Here is a 19,264-nt window from a genome sequence, read left to right as displayed (position 1 = left end):
CCTCAGCAAATCATGACCCTGTTCTAGGGCTTAATAAAAAAAATTATCTACATAGTACAAAAGTATCTGTGCCTTTGAAAGAAGTGGAATTGCTCTGGAGAACGTCTGTGGAAGAGACAGAACTGGTTTTTGCTTAATACTTGGAAGTAATGGCGTATTAACACAGCAGCCAATTCCAAACATGAAACTGTTTCATTCACAAAATCATGCCCTCTTATTTTGAAAAAAGACAGATGTACCCCTGGAGTACACCCAACCTGCACAGATTAAACTGTTCCTGGATTTTCAGTAGCAGCACTTCATAGCTAGAGCAACAGGAGGTGGAGTTGGGGGGGGATCCTCAGAGGGAATTATCCTTGGAAATAAATATGTATTATTAACCTCAGTATCACAGAATCATATCATAGAATGGCTTGGGTTGGAAAGGACCTTAGAGATCATCAAGTTCCAATCCCCCTGCCCTGGGCAGGGACACCCTCCACTAGACCAGGTTGCTCAAAGCCTCATCCAGCCTGGCCTTGAACACCTCCAGGGGTGGGGCATCCACAGCTTCCCTGGGAAACGTGTTCCAGTGTCTCACCACCCTCACAGTAAATAATTTCTTCCTAATATCTAATCTAAATCTGCCCTCTTTCAGCTTAAAACCATTACCCCTTGTCCTCTCACTACACTCCCTGATAAAGAGTGCCTCCCCCTCTCTCCTGTAGGCCCCCTTCAGGTACTGGAAGGCTGCTATTAGGTCTCCTCAGAGCCTTCTCTTCTCCAGGCTGAACAACCCCAACTGTCTTGCCCTGTCCTCATAGGGGAGGTGCTCCAGCCCTCTGACCAGTTTCATGGCTCTCCTCTGGACTAGCTCCAACAGGTCCAGCTCTTTCTTATGTTTGGGGCCCCACATCTGAACACAGTATTCCAGGTGGGGTCTCACGAGAGCAGAGTAGAGGGGGAGAATCACCTCCTTCAGCCTGCTGCTAATGCTTCTTTTGATGCAGCCCAGGACACGGTTGGCTGCTGATAAAGGGCAATTCAAGCAGTAACAAAAGAGCTAGAAATAAGGTTCCACAAGAGCCCAACATGGTAACTAAGGAAACCTTCTATTACACTTTTTCTCTTGTCTTTGAGAGAAAGCGATTTCCTGATTTTTTTTCTCTCCATAGTTTTATCAGAGGCTGACAGAAGCTTTTAAGTCAATCTTTTGACTGCACGTGTTGAGAGGTGCCAGACACTTCTGGATGTTAACTGCTCTGAAACCGTTGCCACAGATGTTTTGTGGGCTTCACAGAAATACACTCATCTCTCCAAAAGGATCACGTTTGACCAAGGTTTCCTATCTCTCCAAGTTACAGAATGACTTCCTGATATCCTTCCTAGTGCTGTGTCCTTCGATCTGTCTGCAAGACCCATCAAGGAAATATAAAGAAGCTTGAAAATCACAAAACCTTTCATATCCTCAGTTGGAGGCTGCCTACAACAGACAACACTGGTCAAAAGAATATAACCATGATAACATTGGGTGACCATGCTCCAGCAATGGATAAATGTGATCAAGCAACTGAAAAATAAAGCATTTGTCATTTAAACACTGGTAGTCCGGCTCTTGAAATTCAGTTCAGTGTTATACACACACGTACAGACACTAGCACAGGGCAATCTTCACTCTTAATCTGCTCAACACTACACGATGAATGATAAACTATGTTAAAAAAATCACAGCTGTTTTGCTTTAATGAGCTGCTTCTATGCGATGGGTGCTATATAGGTATTATAACACTATAACACAATCTTGGAAAACAAAGGATTTACTCTTTCATTCTTGATGTCTTACATTTCCTGTCCCTATTTATCATCAGCTACAATACAATTCCTGTATATTACCAACAATAAAAGCAAATGTTTAAAGCCATATTTGCAAATTAAAATGTAATAAATGTTCTAATGCATTAAACTTTCAGTTCCCCATGGATCTTGTGAAGAACATCATACAACGAACAGCATTATTCTGAGTGATGAAGATTATAAATTATTGTCACACACAGCTATGTAAGATAATGCAGTAACCTGATGATGTAATTCCCATTGCATTTAAAAATCCACATCCCTGCTTCCAGTAGTGCCGAGTCTGGCCACAATGTTTAGTGTAAACTCTAATCAAATGAGCAGGGCAGCTGGGAATTATTGCAATTTCTATATTAACATCTGTCTTTACAGTATGTAGTTTCAGGTTCTCTTGTGCTATACCTGAATGCCCTCTCTTTTTAAACTTCCTCTCCTGGGACTAATTCATTCTCTATTCCTTTATCCCACATGATCACATATAAATAAATACAATCTGAGGAAGATATGAAACTGCAGTAAAGAAATGAACCCTCCCTCAAGAGTAATTACTTTTTTCTACTGTTTCCTACTCTGTTCCTTTTCACCTGCTGTTTCTTCACAATCCTCATAGTCTTTGTTATTTTGATAAACCAACTAATACTGAGGAGCCGGTGTAATTGCCAGCTATCCCTGGAGATAAGCCAGAGAGATGGGTAAGCGATGGCAGTCTCAGAACAAAGGTGAGTACAAAGCTATGCAGAGCACTGGTGATTTATAAAGGAGACATCAGCGTTAGGAGCACCGTTTTGGGAAATGGTTATGCAAAGAATTAACAGTTTCAGTTGAAAAGAAGAAAGAAGCTCAGCTGGACCTGCCTGAGCAAGCACATTAGCATAACCCTTGGAGAAAGCCTAAGGAAAAGGATTTACAGTGAGGGAGCTGAAAGCAGAGGCTTGCGGCTCTGAGCAAACTGCAATTTCTCTTTGTTTGGAGCTGCCACTGCCAGGGAGGTGAAAGCTGGTACGTAGGGTCCTTAGGAACAACCAGCCAGGGTAGCTGACCTCACCCCCATGTCTTCTTCTAACTGAAATAACTTGCAAACTCTCATGAACTTTGGCTAAACAACAAAGTCGAGAGACAATGAGGTCTACTGTTTTTCAGGATAAAAGACCTTAATGTCTTGCATGCTGAGAGAGTGACTTTGGACCACTTGCCTGCCACGGGAGCTGGGACTTGGACAGCGCATCTTGCCCTTCAGGCGTCGCTCTCATCACCCACATCCTCTGCCTTTAAGTCTTCTCCTCCTTGGAGGCTTCAGTAAGAGTCCTGTGCCAGCCCACACACGTGCAGGGACTGCCCAGCACACGCTCAATTGTTCATAAGCAACTCTGACTCAAACCTCTTGCCTTGTATATTTAGTGGATTGCCTTGCCCATCTGTGGCTTCATATAAAAAATAACTATTACACTGCAACATATCATTTACCCGAGTTGAATGGCTGAAAACATTCAGGTGTCTTTTCTTTCACTTGTGACTAGAAGCATTCGCTAGGGACAAATAACTTCTTATTAAACTTCCCCAAGCATAACTTTATTCCAGTAGACTCCTAAAGAAACAAAAATCCATAGCAGACTACTCTTCCCTATTCCCACCCCCTCAAAAAAATTGCCTAGACTAACAACTTAACCTAAAAAGTTTGAAACAGATGTTATTTAAAGTAAGATTGTTTTAGCAATTCTGTTTATATGGAGGGATAGATTTTACTCAATACTTAGGACAGGTATATAGTTACAGTTTATAAGCAATCTTTTGTGTGTGTAATAGTTCAATGAATCACTTGGAATGAAAAAAAGCCATGCTGAGAGAGAAATAGATGATAGTATCACATATGGCTTGTAACAGTGGTTGTTACACCTCATGATTCCTGATAATCTTTCTGAAAAGTCCTACTGAAATTTATCTTCCCTCTCTGAGATTTAAATTTCAAAATAGTAAAGATTTAAGCAACATAAAAATAAGCAGTAAATACTTACCTACATGATTCCACTAGTCAGGGTTTGCTGGAGTGAATGAACAGGTGAGTGGACAAAATAATTAGCCTTGTCTGGAAAGGCAGGGCTCTGGCCCAGCCAATTGGGATTTGTCATTTGGTGAAAACCTTCGCATAATTACAGGGTAGATGGTTAAAGGTGTCTCATGTCACAGCTGATTGCAGTAAGTAGTAAAAGGACACACTACCTGTCAGAAGTCTTACACCATGTTTTATGGTTTACTGAACAAATGCTTTGAAAGAGTTATTTCTTTCTAAAGCAAGAAATATTTTATATTTCAGGTTAATTTTGCTTTTTGATGGATCAGTGGTTTGACCAATAGAAGTAAGTTTTTTTCACAGCTATGCAGAAAAGGGGTAGGGGAGCATTCTGCGTTGCCAGAGCATGGAGTACCCACAGATGGTGCATCTGTGCTGGGCAGGAAACAAGGTTGCAGGAGGAGATCCTCCTCAGAGGTAGATAGTTATGTTGCTAAACTTGGATATCACTGAACTGAGCACATTTTTCCCTCTGGTTGCTTGCACAGAGATTTGGGCAAGACCACCAGAGCATCCCTAGTGGATGCTGATGTAAGGTTTGTTAACACCCACTCAGGATAGGATAGAATAGAATATTATATTTCAGTTGGAAGGGACCCAAAACGGTCATCCAGCCCAACTGCCTGACCAGTTCAGGGCTGACCAAAAGTTAAAGCATGTTATTAAGGGCATTGTCCAAATGCTTCTTAAACACTGACAGGCTTGGGGCATCAACCACCTCTCTAGGAAGCCTGTTGCAGTGCTTGACTACCCTCTTGGTAAAGAAGTGGTTCTTAATGTCCAGTTTTAACCTCCCCCGGCGCATCTTTGAACCGTTCCCACACATGCTATCACTTGACACTAGGGAGAGAGCTCAGCACCTCTCTCTCCACTTCCCCTGCTCAGGAAGCTGTAGAGAGCAATGAGGTTGCCTCTCAACTTCCTGTTTTCCAAACTAGACACACCCAAAGGCCTTACTGATCCTCACGGGACAGTCCTTCCAGCCCTTTCACCAACTTTGTTGCCCTCTTCTGGATGCATTTGGGAAGTAATTGTAATTAAAACGATAGTGGAACGTTGTTTAACTCCTAGCTCTGCTAATACCCACACAGCACTTTGGGTTGAAGGCTTCCCACAGCTGTGGGATGGCAGGCAGTGCCACTGCTTAGAGGCATTTTGAGCTGTGAACCCTCTCTTATACTTGCAATATAGCAATTAAAAACTTTTTCTCCCTCAGCATAAAAACAATTTTGTCTTTGGAATAGATTTCAGTCTCAAAATTTTCATTTTAAAAGTGAAACATTTTTGTCATTTTAAATGTCACACAGTGCATTTTCTTTGTGTAATATTTTTACTAAGTTTTTGGTACTCCATGACATAGCCTTCTGAAATATATATAATAATAAATCCCTAAAATGACAAAATAGTCAAAATATTCAGTTATGTTATTTTTAAGGTCAGCTGTAGAACAATTATTTTAAATAATTATTTAGAATAAAAATTTAGAAAAAATGTTTAAAAATAATAGTTTATAAAACTATCTTAAAATTATGAGAAAAATCCTCTAAAGCAAAGGTTGCTACAATAAAGGGAGAAGATGCAACAGAATTTTAAAATATATGTTTCCACATTATCATTCCTCAGTAATATGCTACTGTGCATTACTCTTACATTGCATAAGAATTTTAAAACAATATTAATTTGTAAAAGTCTAGAAAAAATGAAACCAAAGCTTTGGAATTTTAAATGTTAATGCTAAAATTTGGTTTTGTCTGGGTTTAATTCTTCCACCTACTATTTTTGTAGAAGAAAACACTATACTTCCTCATGGAAAATATGGAGCAAGCTTTATGTGTCAGAACAAGGAAATAAGGTACACAATAATGAGACTATGTAGGTCAAATTATTGTTGAGAGACTTGTGACAGTTATCACAAGCCATTGCTGTTTCAGCCCAAGCTATAGACTGCAACGCTTTTCCACTTCACCTGTAGCAGCTGTTTCCTTTCCTGTAACGTTGCATCTTTATGGTACAGGATCCACTTCACAGGAGTCAGAACCCCATCTGGCACCTTTACCACTCATTTTGTGATCTAGCATTCACTTCCCTACTCAAGTAGGAATTTCCTTGCAGAATAAGCCAGCTCTTGCTGGCTGCAGCATTAAATAAGTGAAATAATTCTCAACATTTGAAGGAAGCAGTACTGTGTTTGGTGGAAGTGATGGCATGGAATAGAATGAAGTCGAGGAGCCTGAGAAGATATGGAAATGGGTCTGCAAATGTATGGGAAACAAAAGAAAAAGAGGAGGTGCAGAGATCTGTGACCAACCCATTCGTCACATGTCATTAACCTACGAGTTTGTCCCAGCTGACCAACAACATCCCCTCTGGCTTCTATCATCAAACTATTTATTTCAAAACAAGCCTTGCAGTCACTGGTACAGAAGGTTCCCATCCCCAGAACAAGCCCAGCAGTGGGTGGTCTGCAAATTATTCCCTCCAATACCCTTGGGCTTCTCTGTGGGCATTGCTCCGCGTTAAGAACAGCCTTACTGCCCACTAAATGTGTCCCCTGCTGAGGCTGGCAGCAAAAGCATTAATTTTGTTTGAGTTTTTATGATGTGGACATCTGTCCATTAGCAACTGGAGAAGAGCCACTGGTGTCACACCCCGTAGCTGCCAGCCCATCAGCAGACACTAATGACTTCCAGTTGCTGCTGAATGAACTGGATTCAACCCAATAACCTGGTGCTAAATGTTTCTGTACTCCTCCAAATCGTAAGAGTATGGCTGTTGGGCGGCTCCTGATTTTTGTTTTGATGTAACACAAATTGGAAGCTGTTCCTTCTGGCTGTGGGACAGCAGGAAAAGATGAACAAATAGAAAAGCCACAGCTGGCAGCTAATAGGAGATGGCTGAAGCCAGACAGGAAAAGAAGCTGGTAAAAATATGCAAATACGCACACAGTTCATATCACTGAACGCAACAAATAAAAAAATAGGGTGTGTTATGCGCAAAGGCAGAGGTGGCCCAAAGCTTCTAAGGAGTGTAGGTAGAAATGAACTCTGCTGCCCCAAGAACAAAAAACACTGAGGAACTGACTTTTCTACCATTATTAATCAGTAGCAAAACTCCACATTGTGATTTTGGCAGAACAGGTTGCAAGACTAAGGGTAGCCAGTGGAGTGAAGGGAGGCAGGAGGCTGAGCTGAAGGTGCAGTAACTCCTTTCCCTTCTCTGCACACATCTCTGCTCTCCATCCACAATGGTCTCTCTGAGATGAATCCTGTCTCACAGGCTTTTCTTCATCTCTCAGCAGAGCAAGGCATTAAGGCACCTGTAACCTGCGTCTCAGCAGCTGTCCCCTGAGCCTTGGACACACATGTCAGAACCTACCCTCCACATACCATATCCCCTTCTCCTAAGCCCACCCTTCACAGAGGTCTCCTTTTTCTCTATTCCAGCACAGTTTGGGACCCCCCACCTCCAACCTTCATGTCTCCAAAGAGCCCATTTTAACCTCTGCATGCTCCAGGCAGAAGGCTCTACTCTATCGTATGCTAACCCACCTTGTCCATGGGACAGAGCCTGTCCTCCAATTTACATCCCTCAGGATGCTCCTTCTCTTCAGCCCTTCACAACATGGGGCTGACTCCCCTAACTCACTCCCAAGATTCTTGTCGTTGGTGTGCATTGCTCTTACCCACAGACAAACCCGGGCAGCATTGTATCCCTTGCAGGCAAGCTACAGGAAGGTCACACGGGTAGTTCTGGTTAGCAGCATGTATGTTTGGCATGCCCCCTGCATATCTGGGTTTTGGTTTCCCATTTTACTGCAGATGTGAATTTGTCACGTCTTTGTCACAATTTACCACTTCTTTCTCTTTAGTCAAGATTTTCTAGATATTTTCCATAGTACTTTGTCAGCTCCAGCCTAAAGAATTCAAACTGCTTTTTAGAGAAATATGGCTTAAGTTCACACAGACACTCATTTGGGATAGGGTTTAGCTACCCACAGAGGTGGGCCATCATAAGTAGCTATCACCTGTGTTCTCTTTTGCCTGAAGAAGCCACTTCAGGTGCTAATGAAGCTTAAGTCTTACTTTTTTCTAGGACTGAGGTATGCATGAGATCTGATCAACAAGTGTGCACTAAGGCCATCCTCAAATCTTACTCTGAGCATCTGGGTCAGGGATCTGACCTCAGTTGACATGGTCTCATTCAGTCCTTTGTCACCAGGTTTACTTCCCATAGAAACAAGGGCACTGGGGAAGAGACATGGAAATCAATGCACTCCCAAGTCTTGCCCCAGGATGTAGGTTAACCATATAATAAAACCAGGGAGCTTGGAAGCATACTGACGTTTAACCTGAGAATATTTTCCTTCCTATGTGTGCATAAACTTTCCAGGTGCAAGTATCTCCTGAATGCACCAGAGCCCTTTATTAAAGTTAAAGTTGCTCTGAAAACTCCCATTCTCCACTGTGGCCTTTGTCTACTCCTTATGTCTACATCATGTAATGGAGCCCAAAGAAGAGTTTCCTCTTATTTCTAGATAAAGCAGTTTACCTGCATGGTACAATGCAGTGCAGAGACACCAGCCTGAATCCTAGAAGTGGTAGAGCATGTAAAACTGTAGCATATTTATTCAGCACAGAGCATTTTTAGCTTGTCTGGACTACTTTTAGGACATGAGCTGGTCTCTTCGTGGGATAGTTCAGCACTGCAGCTTCTAATCCTAAAAGCCCACATGGATTGAACTGGCAGGTTTCAGTCCCACACTCAGTTCTGCAGAGCAGCTATGCTGTTGCTGTCTCTTCAGAGCTTCTAGTTTGGACATACCACCACACTCCTGCCCTTCCGATTTTTCCTGTTCTGGCATATTTGCATATACAAGGCTACCTCTGACTTGTGCTCCTCTGTGCAGGCAGCTAGGCTCTCCCCCGGGGGCCTCTTACAACATGGCTTGCACTCATTGCCTTCTTGCACTCAGATCTAATCTTTTAAATGCCACACGGAAGGTTCTTTTGCATCTTCTTTTTTTTCCTCCCCCTCTAATTCTGAATAACTAACTCCTTTTAGTTTAGAGAATGACATATCTAATTTACATTTAAATATTTCTAATCTCTTGCCAAGCTGCCATGACAATAGGCATTGTAAAAATTAGTAAATAAGAATTTTCTTATTTACCTGATTGCCTTTCATGTCTCATTGGCTTTTATGTCAATCTATGCCAAGGCACTTTCAATTTATATCTTCAAATGTGAAAGCTAAAAGCAATCTGAGTGAAATAGTTTTATATCAAGAAAGATACATTCCTGTGTGTCGTGTACACATTGGAAGCAGCAGTTTTAATAAAGGAGTAAAGAAGAGGACACACTTCCTTCACCCAGCTCAAGTACTGCCAATAGCACAGGATGCTTCTGAAGCCTGACTAGTCCCAAATTCTCACAGATGAAAATCCATACAGTGCAGGTAGAGCTGGTGCATCTATGCAAATTTACATCAATGATCCCGTATTCATTAGTATACTGGAGATTTGGGATTGTGCCTTTATCAAGATTAAGCCCATTGGCCTACTCATGTGCACTGATGTGCGTGTCTAGAAAAGGATCCTTTCCACATGGACAGGTTTAAAACACAAATGGGGAGAGAAAAAAGAAGCACATACCCTCACCACAACAGCACAGAAAAGCAACTGAACCACTCTGCATCTTGACATTGCAAATGCTGGACAGTATCAGAAGCACTTACCAATCTCCCCTTACTCCTAAATTCTTGCCATTTGGGATACCAGGACCACTGAATCCCAGTAAATCCTGTTTCTTGTTCTCAGCTGCCAGACATTACTTCTTTGTGCCAGAGTATGTTCTATGGGCCAGAACTTTTCTTTTCTGTTTTGCAAATATAATCCACCAGGAAGTAATTCATGTGGTACACATGCAAAATGCATGTTAGCGTTCTCCACCCACCTTTTTCTCTGAGAATAATACAGGGTAGAAAATATGACATGATACTGACTAGGAATAAACTATTTTTGGTAAATAAAACTGACCTTCACTCCGACCACAGAGACATAGCACTGCCCCAAGCAAAGACACAGGCAAGGCTCATGAGGGAGGAGGCTTTGTTTCCGGACTGTTGCTTTGCAACAGGTTGTGTACACTGTAAAAGGAAGCAAATGACAGCAGGAGAGGAGGAAGGAGACTGCCTGGAAATCAGCTCTCCCTGCTCTGGCTGGGGTGACCGATGCTGTTACAGACCCCTCCTGGCCTCCCATCTCTCAGCTAGAAGCTCTCTACCTGTGCAGTAGAGACAGGTAACACAGCTGCAGGCAGCATTCCTCAGCCCAAATCACCCTGAGCTGTGTCTGACCTGTGCACAGCAGCCCCTGGACTGCAGCAGCTGGAGCAGGCACACCAGGGACTCTGCTGCTGCAACTACACAATTCCAACTGTGAGAAACAGTATTGCACTGTCAGTGGGGACTTGCATGAATTTCTTTGAGAAGCCTCATATTCCCTACTAGTTTCTATTTGGTCCTCTGCCTTTTTTTTTTTTTTTTAAGCAGATAGTTATTTTCTATCAAAAAATAAAGTTTCATCAAACAGTTCCCATCCAGCAGTACTTTACAGCGTGTTTGATAAGTTTTTGTTCTCTTCACCTTTGCATGTATTGAACTCGATTTGGACTTTGATCTCAAGGATTTTCTTCTGAGACCTGGCAGTTAAATTAGCTCTTTTTTTTATGAACATTCAAAACTTTCATGCTGAGTCTGCTTCTTCTCCCCCTACCTCCACCTTTTGAAGTCAAAGAGAGTAAAAACTCGTTACGGCTTTGCTATAACTATTAGTGCACTGAAAGGAAGTTCTGAGATGCAGGTACTAAAAGGTAATGATCAATCTTTGCCCTGTTTCACGATAAGTTCAAGGGCTCTAGAGGCCTCCCCCTTAATTTTGTTTTTGTTTTATTTACCTGTTGCTTTTTACATATCACTTCTGCAGAAGTCAGAAATAGATTAGTACATATTTCTAATGAGATCCATCTCAAAATGGTCTGTACATCTTGCACAGACTTTACCAGAGAGTATTCCTGATTTGTTTCTGCCAGAGTGATAAAGGAATCAAACCCAGGAAATTTTCCTTGTAATTTACATATTAGGAAGAATAATACAAGCAATTCTAAATCCAGTTTGACAAAGTCTGTATGCACTTGTAAAATAACTTTGAAAAAAAAAATGTAAATAAATAGGAATCTCAATTTACTGGAATGCTTGAAACAGATCCAGCTATCTCTTACTTTCAAAAAAAAAAAAAAGTCTAATTTACTAAGCCTGCTGAGAAAAGTGCTAATTAAAGTAGGTAATAAACATTCTCTATGAAAATGACTACCTGAATTTGAATGAAAAACAAAAAAGTCAAGGCTTTTCACAGGGGCTGGAAGAGGCAGTTGCTTACCAGGTAGCTCCCATACCAGCAAGTTTCCACACCTTACACAGCTGGAATGTGGCCTTAAAGAAAATCTGCATTATAAACTGCCTCTGAACTGCTTCACCTGCTTGTGAAATGAATTTAAATGATTTCTGAAAGCTACAGAGGTAGCAGTTCATTTGGATTGCAAAGCAGTAGAGGAAAGGTAAGTGTCTTCCCAGGCTGGCAATCTACATATTAAAGACATAAAAAGAACTACTTGGAGTCATAAAGACCAGTGCCAAAACAAATTCAGTAAGACCTATAGCAAGTAAAATGGTGATTCTGGGCAGCAGTGTCAGTGTTCGTGGGTTATTTATCCTCCATAGTCTTAAAACATTGTTGTATGTTATAAAAATTACACTACACTTCCACATGGCATTGCTCAATATTTTTAGGTCCTGAAATAATAGCTTTGGGAAATAACAATTTTCATGAGATTTTCATATCTAAACTACATTTGATTTTCAGTAGTTTAATTCTTTGCAATACAGAATTTGAATTTCTGGAGGGTATTTTTTATACTCTTCAACTAGTCATTTGAGAACCATTACAGTTTCTTCTACGCTTGACTCTACATGGAAACTGCCTATATAAAGACAATATATGAACTTCTGGAATGCCTGTATAAAATAGAGTGAATTACTTATTTCCAATTCCATCTTTCAGACCCCAACTACAGGTATTTGAACTTGCTGACAAAATTACCTGTAATAAGATCATTATAAAACAAACAGAATGTGAGAGCAAGATGATAGAGATGTAAGAATTCAAAAGCTTTATGTAGGATTGGTTTAGATGGTGGGGTTTTTTTTTTGCAATTTTCTTGTTTCTATATTGAGCAAGCTTAAGAGTAAATAGTCTTGGACAGATGTTTCTCTGAACATAAAGGAAATGATCAGTTTATTGAAAAAGGTGCAAGATCTTGCCAGCTGGGAAAATCCTACAAATGTAGGAATTCTACTGTCAGTACTATATCAGCAACGTGAAAATATTAAACAGTATCTCCTTCTCTCCTGTCATATTATTTCTGAATTCATGTACTCCCACATAAAAAGGAACTTAATAATGGATTAGAAAATGGTTAGTCTCCTATTTCTTAAACTGGGATTTTTTCATACTAATTTTTCAAGGAAATATTAGGGAAATAATTAATTTTCAAAGTCAATCACTTCCAATTCCCACAGGATACACAACCATTTTACTACCATATTTAGTGAATCACCTTTTATTTGCTGCTTCAAACACATATATAACACATAATTATCTATAAACCGATGCTGGATATCTCAGGAATAGATTTAGAGTCAATTAATATACATCTTGCTGTAATCCTGCCTTCAATACCTGCTGCAGCTTTGCACAGGAGGAAGCATTTACATGATTAATGCTAAAGCACGCAGCACCTATCAATAGTAGAGAGCAAAAGCTGTTTTATTAGAACTTGACCAGAGCTATTGATTTACTTTCTGAAGACTCAGTCTGTGTCAGCTTCTTTGGGCCAGAGTAATTGTGAATCCAAAACATGCCACTCCTTTTAATTATAAGATTCTTAATTTGTAGCTTTCCTTTGGCATAAAACAGCTTCTTCTTTCTTGTAAATCCTTCCATACTGGCTAGATATGAGCAGAAATATTATGCTGACGTAATTTGTTACCAAGAAAATACAGAAAAAAAGATTAAGAAAATACACTAGTGAGAGACAGATGTAAAAAAGCCCCCAAATGGGGATGCCTGGTTGCCCAGTTGGTAGCTGTTGTTTGCTAGGGGCATGCAGCAATAGGAGTCCAGTTAGTGTGACATGTACACATATGCATCACAGGTAGAATTACAGAAAGGTGTATATATTCTCTTGTGTGTGTGTTGATGTGCACTAAAATTACTTGCCAGCTCAATGTGCGCAGCCTCTTCAAAATCCTGCTAGAGGCCTACCTGTATGTTCAGACCGGTGTTTGTTTTTTGCTTAGCATGGCCTACAACACGGATGGCCTACAGGTCTGCCTCAGGTCTGGTCTAGAATGAAAAAAAAAAAAATCTCAAATGAAAGGAATGACTAGGAACAAGTTGGATTCAACTCAGTAGAGACAAATGCAAAAATATATACTTGGGTAGAAGCAATCAGATGAGTAGACTACCAAAGAAGCAGCAGAACATGGAAATCAACAGAAGTGTAGGAAATACAGCATAGTAGGACTGAGGGAATGAAGGGTATTTCTTTAAAGGACATTATTAGGAAAACAAGGTAAAGTTTTTATAGGCATGAATGGGGGAAGGGTGAAAAGGGATGAAGGAATGCTCATGTCCTCCCCATCCACTAGAGGTTAGACAAGGATTAATGAATCTCAACCACATTAACAGAGACTTAAATTTAATATTAGAAAACTTAGTAGCAGTAAGAGCAGATAAACAGTAGAATATTTTGTCTAGGAGAGCTGGGAAATCTTTCAAGGAAGTTATAGGTATATGATCCTTACTTTGGAAAGCAAGGGATAATCAGATGATCTCCAGAAGACCCTTTCAGGAATGTGTTCTTTGAATTCTGCAGTGTTTAAATATCTCTTTGACTTAGAATTCTTTTCTTTAGTTTGGCTGATACATAATACCTTTTTGGCTACAAATATGTCAGACAACATTATAATTCAAGAAATTAAATACATTTCAGGATTGTTTGCTAGATAAAGCCTTTAAAGGCTGCTCACATTTTCTTTGCAAACCAGGGTAGAGATATGAAAACCGAAGTCCCCATTTCCAAAGCTCCTTCCAGTTTCTGGTGCCACATATTTTTCTCCAGAAGCATTAAAATCTCCTTACACTGCCACAGCCAGTTTAAGGTTAATTCAGAAATTTTAACTAGTAGAGACTCAAGATAGGTACTTAGACATTGCACTACCCAGAATTAATGACTAAGTTTAAAAATATAGGCCCATTTTTTTTTTCCAATTGCCAGATGAAAACATCAGTTTAAGAGTCATTGATTTCCTCCTTGAACAAAACCAAACCTTGAATTTCTGTGCACTGCAACCAGTAACGCTAGCATGAGCTAAACTTTAAACTCACACTTGATCTTGCTTCTGCATGGCAGAACTCATCCAATACCACATAAGCCAATACCAAACAACTTGTACAAGGCTGGTTCACATACTCTTGTGAGTAATTTTTCAATGTAGCAGCCAGTTTTTCACTCTTGCATGGAATGTGATTACAGAATTATTAGGACTTTTAAAGGACTTCGAATGCTATAAACATAAGATATAAAAACCACTAAAAATTCATTGCAGGCATTGTTACTAAAAATAGATGATCAAGACTTGAGTACAGTAAAATGTTACTGAACTCTATAATCTTTATCCAGTATTTAAACAATACTGGTCCTTTCTCCATCCCTTCTCTTAATGGATTCAAAGTATCGACAGTTAAATCTGTTTCTTCCTCTATCATGGCATCACAAGTAAATTAAAAGTTCAGCTCCAGTTTATCCAGTTAGTATCTTAGCTACCTGCTGCATCACATAAAATTGGTATAGTGACCGTTCAGGGCTCTGTCATAAAATTTTCAGTACAGCTGAAAGTAATTGAGTTAATGGCAATGAAGACTGAGCTGTTTTCCCACTCTTCAGGCAAATCAGAGCTTAATAACCTTGAATTATATTCACAGAACATTACAGGGAAGTTTGCATCCTGCTGCCTATTTTATCCTACTGAATAAGCTAAAAGATGACTATAGTCATTGAGCTGCCAAATGATACTTTATCACTTAGGATGGGATTTCTCTCAGCCATCTAAAAGTTAGATCCCTACTGCAAGGTAGTTATTGCAGACATTCTATCATTGACAGAAAAAGACAGAAACCCCTAGAGCATGACTCATCCCGTCTATGTACAATATCTGTCTAGGAGTGTTATCCTTACCAGGAGATACCTGCTTCTTCTAATCACTAAGTCATGGATACATAGCTGGGTCCACAGATCTAACACATAAATAGTTAAAATGGTAAAAATTTAATGCTACAGCACAGTTTACCCAGGTAACTTTAAGAATTGCACTGCGGTGCCTACTTTAGGAATGCAGTCATCATAGACTTGCTCTGCAGGATCCTCCCAAGTTAATCTCAAATCCTGAATGGTGGGTGAGGGGGGAGGAATCACCCTGCAGAAGTGCCTGTCTCTCTCCATTGCCTGCAGATGGTACCTAACAAGAGCAGGCCTCTAATTAGTGCATGAAAGGTAAGGTATGTACATGAATTCAAGACCTAAACAATCGGTTATTCACACAGAAAATGAAAAGTAATTTCTCTCCCTAGGAGATGGAAGCACTTTCTGCACTGTATTGCACTACTCAGGATGTGATAAAGCACAGTGTGAATATCATCATACAAAATTACCCAATTTGAGAGTCAGTGCACAGTCTGAAGGCGTGCTAGAGACCCACTGCGGCAGCAACTGTCTGGTTTAGAGGCTCATCTACATTTTATCCAAGATACTGCATAACTGAATACTTGATGTTTAGCCGAACTTTCAATAAAATTATATAAATTCTAGCAATTACCTACTTAAAAAGAAAAAAAAAAAGACACCAAGTATAATAAAAATATGGGTATTGATAACTTTTCCAAGGAGCATACAGCATTAGGCAGTTTAATCAAAGCATTGCCTGTACCAAGTTAGCTCAAAGATGCCCACTATGGGAACAGTTATTATCAAATTGCTGCAGTAATACACTGGATGAGTTGTTTTTATCAGTGACAAATACAGGATATCAGTGTGGTCATCAGTAGGGTCTGAGCAGCAACCAGGGCAGATTCAATAATGGTGACTCAAAAACAAATGCAGACACCAGTAGCTTAAGGCGTTTGTGCATACACGCACACACACATTCAAACCCTTTGGCTTTATAAGTTACAGTAGTGAGGCTAGAAATCTAGTTTTATAAAATCAGGAACGCTGACAGATCATAAGTGTCATCACCAAGCACTCGTTCATCTCCCCATAACATAAACTAAAAAAATGGCTCAAAATTAGTTTGTGTTACAGATTGGTTACCCAAAGACTGGCCTAAGATACTGTCTGTGCAAGCAAAGGAACCACCATCTTCAGCACTTGAAAACACAACACACATTTGCTGTGATATGCATTGTATATCACAATGAAGGAATACATCTGCAAAACAGGGAGAAAAAATGATCCTTTTTTAAAGTCAGCTAAGCTATAAATTCCCATCTGGAAGCAGGAGTCATAAAATGTAGCAAAATAGGTAATGACAACCGACAAGCTCAGGAAGAAAAAAATGCTTTCACCATCCTCGCTGTTGCTCCCAGACTGGTTTCCATATCCCAGCAAGGTACAATCCATCTAGGAGCTGTGGGAGCATGCACGACTCTCTTATGGCAAATTCTTCCTTGAAAAATTAACTCACTACCCTGGATTAACAGCTGGCACTTAGCAAATAGCGTCTATGCTCTACTGATTTTACCTCCTTTATGGCTTTCTCTGTGACTGCCCTTGAGTTAATAGTTACATCATGCATTAGTAGGGTAATGCTCGTCATTCATTTCCCAACATAGTGAGCATTGTCACGTGCTGGATACTAAGCAGGTCTAAACCAGCCTAAGTCCTGTGTAATTAACTTTGGCCCAGCACATGGAAGTGTGTTTGACAATGAGCATCATGCTCCCCATCAGTTCTGCAGAGGGAGGGCGGGAGAATTCAGCTGGATGATATGAAACAACCTGGCATCTTTTTGTAGATTGTAGCGCTATGGTTGCAAGTGAATGTCTCTGCATTGCACTGCAGGGATTAGAAAACTGCAGAATGGGTTGTGATGGCCTAAAATGCTTCAGTTCCTTTAGTTCTCATCCAAAATAATTCAGGCAAAAGTAGCTTACGTATTAAATACAGTATTTTCTAGGGGTTTTTTAGAGATGAACAAGGTGTCAGATTAACTTATTTTATTGAAGGTATCGATGGTATTGAAGTTAATGATATTTCATTCCCTGAATAGACCTGTCAGAATCTTCCAAGTGAGATAAAGGTCACTTGGTCTGTCCTTTAAAAAAGTGTGTATATCCCCTGCTTCACATATTCTTTTCAAATACTTCCCACAGAACAAAATAATCTTACAACTTTCCTTTTACCCCAATATTCACCAGTCTTTCCCTCCCTTCCTAGGTTTAGTCCACTGTTTTTATTTATAACCTTTGACATCACATAAGGTAGATCCTCTCTTTCCTTGTATCTACAGCAATTTTTATTAGAGCCTATGATTTTGTCCTCTTTTACCCGGAATCATTCTGTACTCAGTCATTTTTATCTTTTTTATGTATATAGTGGTCTCTTCAATTCCTGTTCATGTTCTTTTTCCCTAAATTACTTATAATGCTTAACATATTTTTGAGGCAGGGTCCTGCTCAGATCAGTGTTGAATACTGCAAATGCAGGGATTCTGCTTCATTATGTCCCACCGCCACATAAAATTTAATTGGGCTTTTTTTTGCAGTTAGATGAAGCCACCAGTTTGTCAGACACTGATATTTGTTATCCTCTGTTAGCATTTCTTTTCCTATATAAAACTCTTTCACTGAAAAATGCTTTACATTATTTTTCTCCACCTATCTTTCTTTCCTTGAGGGAGAAAGATTTTTCCTTCCCTGATTGCTACCGCTAAGTTTACCCTATGCCCACTGGCCTGTGAAACTTGAGCAACGTACTACAACTAATTCCCTGAGAACTGTTACTAACTCAGAAAATGTACTCTGGTTCCCAGCAAATACAATTTACTCATTCAGTGTCTCTTCATATCTCCAAGGGAAAAACAATCAGAGATAGATATTTTCCTGCTTTTATTTGTGAATAATTCTGAGTTTGTTCATGCCAGGCAGAACTAAAACACAGCAGAATGGAAATGTAGTTTGAAAAGAATCAGCACCCTCTTATACCACAAATATTCTTAGTAAAGGGGAGAAAGGAAGAGAACTTAGCTTCACGTGGGAGAATTAAGGAACAATTCAGAAATAGCATGGGAGGGTAAAAAAGGCAACAAAATGCTAAAAAACTATTGCTAATAGAAAGGAACAAAGAAAAAAGACTAAATCTATATTAACATAGGAGGTCAACTAAATATATTTATTTACTGCATTCATTACTAGTTATAGAAAAAGATGGTAAAATGCCTTGTCTGAGGATCTGATCTTGTGCCATCAAAATTAACGTACTTTTTTTTTCATTGATTGTACTATGAGTAGGACCAGGCTCTAGAGTTACCTAAAGATTTAGAAAATAAATAATTTAGTGGAATAATGCTGTTAAATTGCTGTGAGTTGAGGGAGAGGATTACTTTGGAAATGGATCACAGGAACAACTGCTCTGCACTGATGCATTTTTATGGTGAAACTTAGAGTGAAAATATTTTCAGGAGCCACAGGAAGGCAGTGTGTGACAACTTCATTGTAGCTTTGAAAGCTTCACGTCAGATACCTGAGGAAAGGACGTGTGATATGTATCAGCCATTTTACCTGAGCTCAGTTTAGGATTGGGCAAATATTTTTCAGTGGCGTATTATTTTCAGGCAGAAATGTTGACTTTTGACCTTTTGCTGAATTCTGTCATTAACTTTTTTATTGCTGTAATGTAAATGACTGATATAAAGTACATTTGCATGTCAATAATCACAGAGATGTTTGACATTTATAACGTTTCCATCTTCAAAGTGGAGGCAGCATTTTGTGAATGCCCTGAAGCAACTGCAAAAACATGAATTTAGGTCAGTAAAAGATGAGATGTGTCAGGCAGCAAAATGCCTAAAGCCACAAACATTCAAGCCTCTTTCACAGTCCACAATGGCCTCCTGCCCCTGGGTGGGGGGACAGGATGCTCTTTGAAGTTTCTTTACTACAAGGAGGAGGCTACCCAGGACCCATGACTA

Source organism: Pterocles gutturalis, unplaced genomic scaffold, assembly GCF_000699245.1.
Source record: "Pterocles gutturalis isolate BGI_N339 unplaced genomic scaffold, ASM69924v1 scaffold3447, whole genome shotgun sequence".
NCBI lineage: Eukaryota > Metazoa > Chordata > Aves > Pterocliformes > Pteroclidae > Pterocles > Pterocles gutturalis.
Note: the sequence above shows the minus strand (reverse complement) of the source record.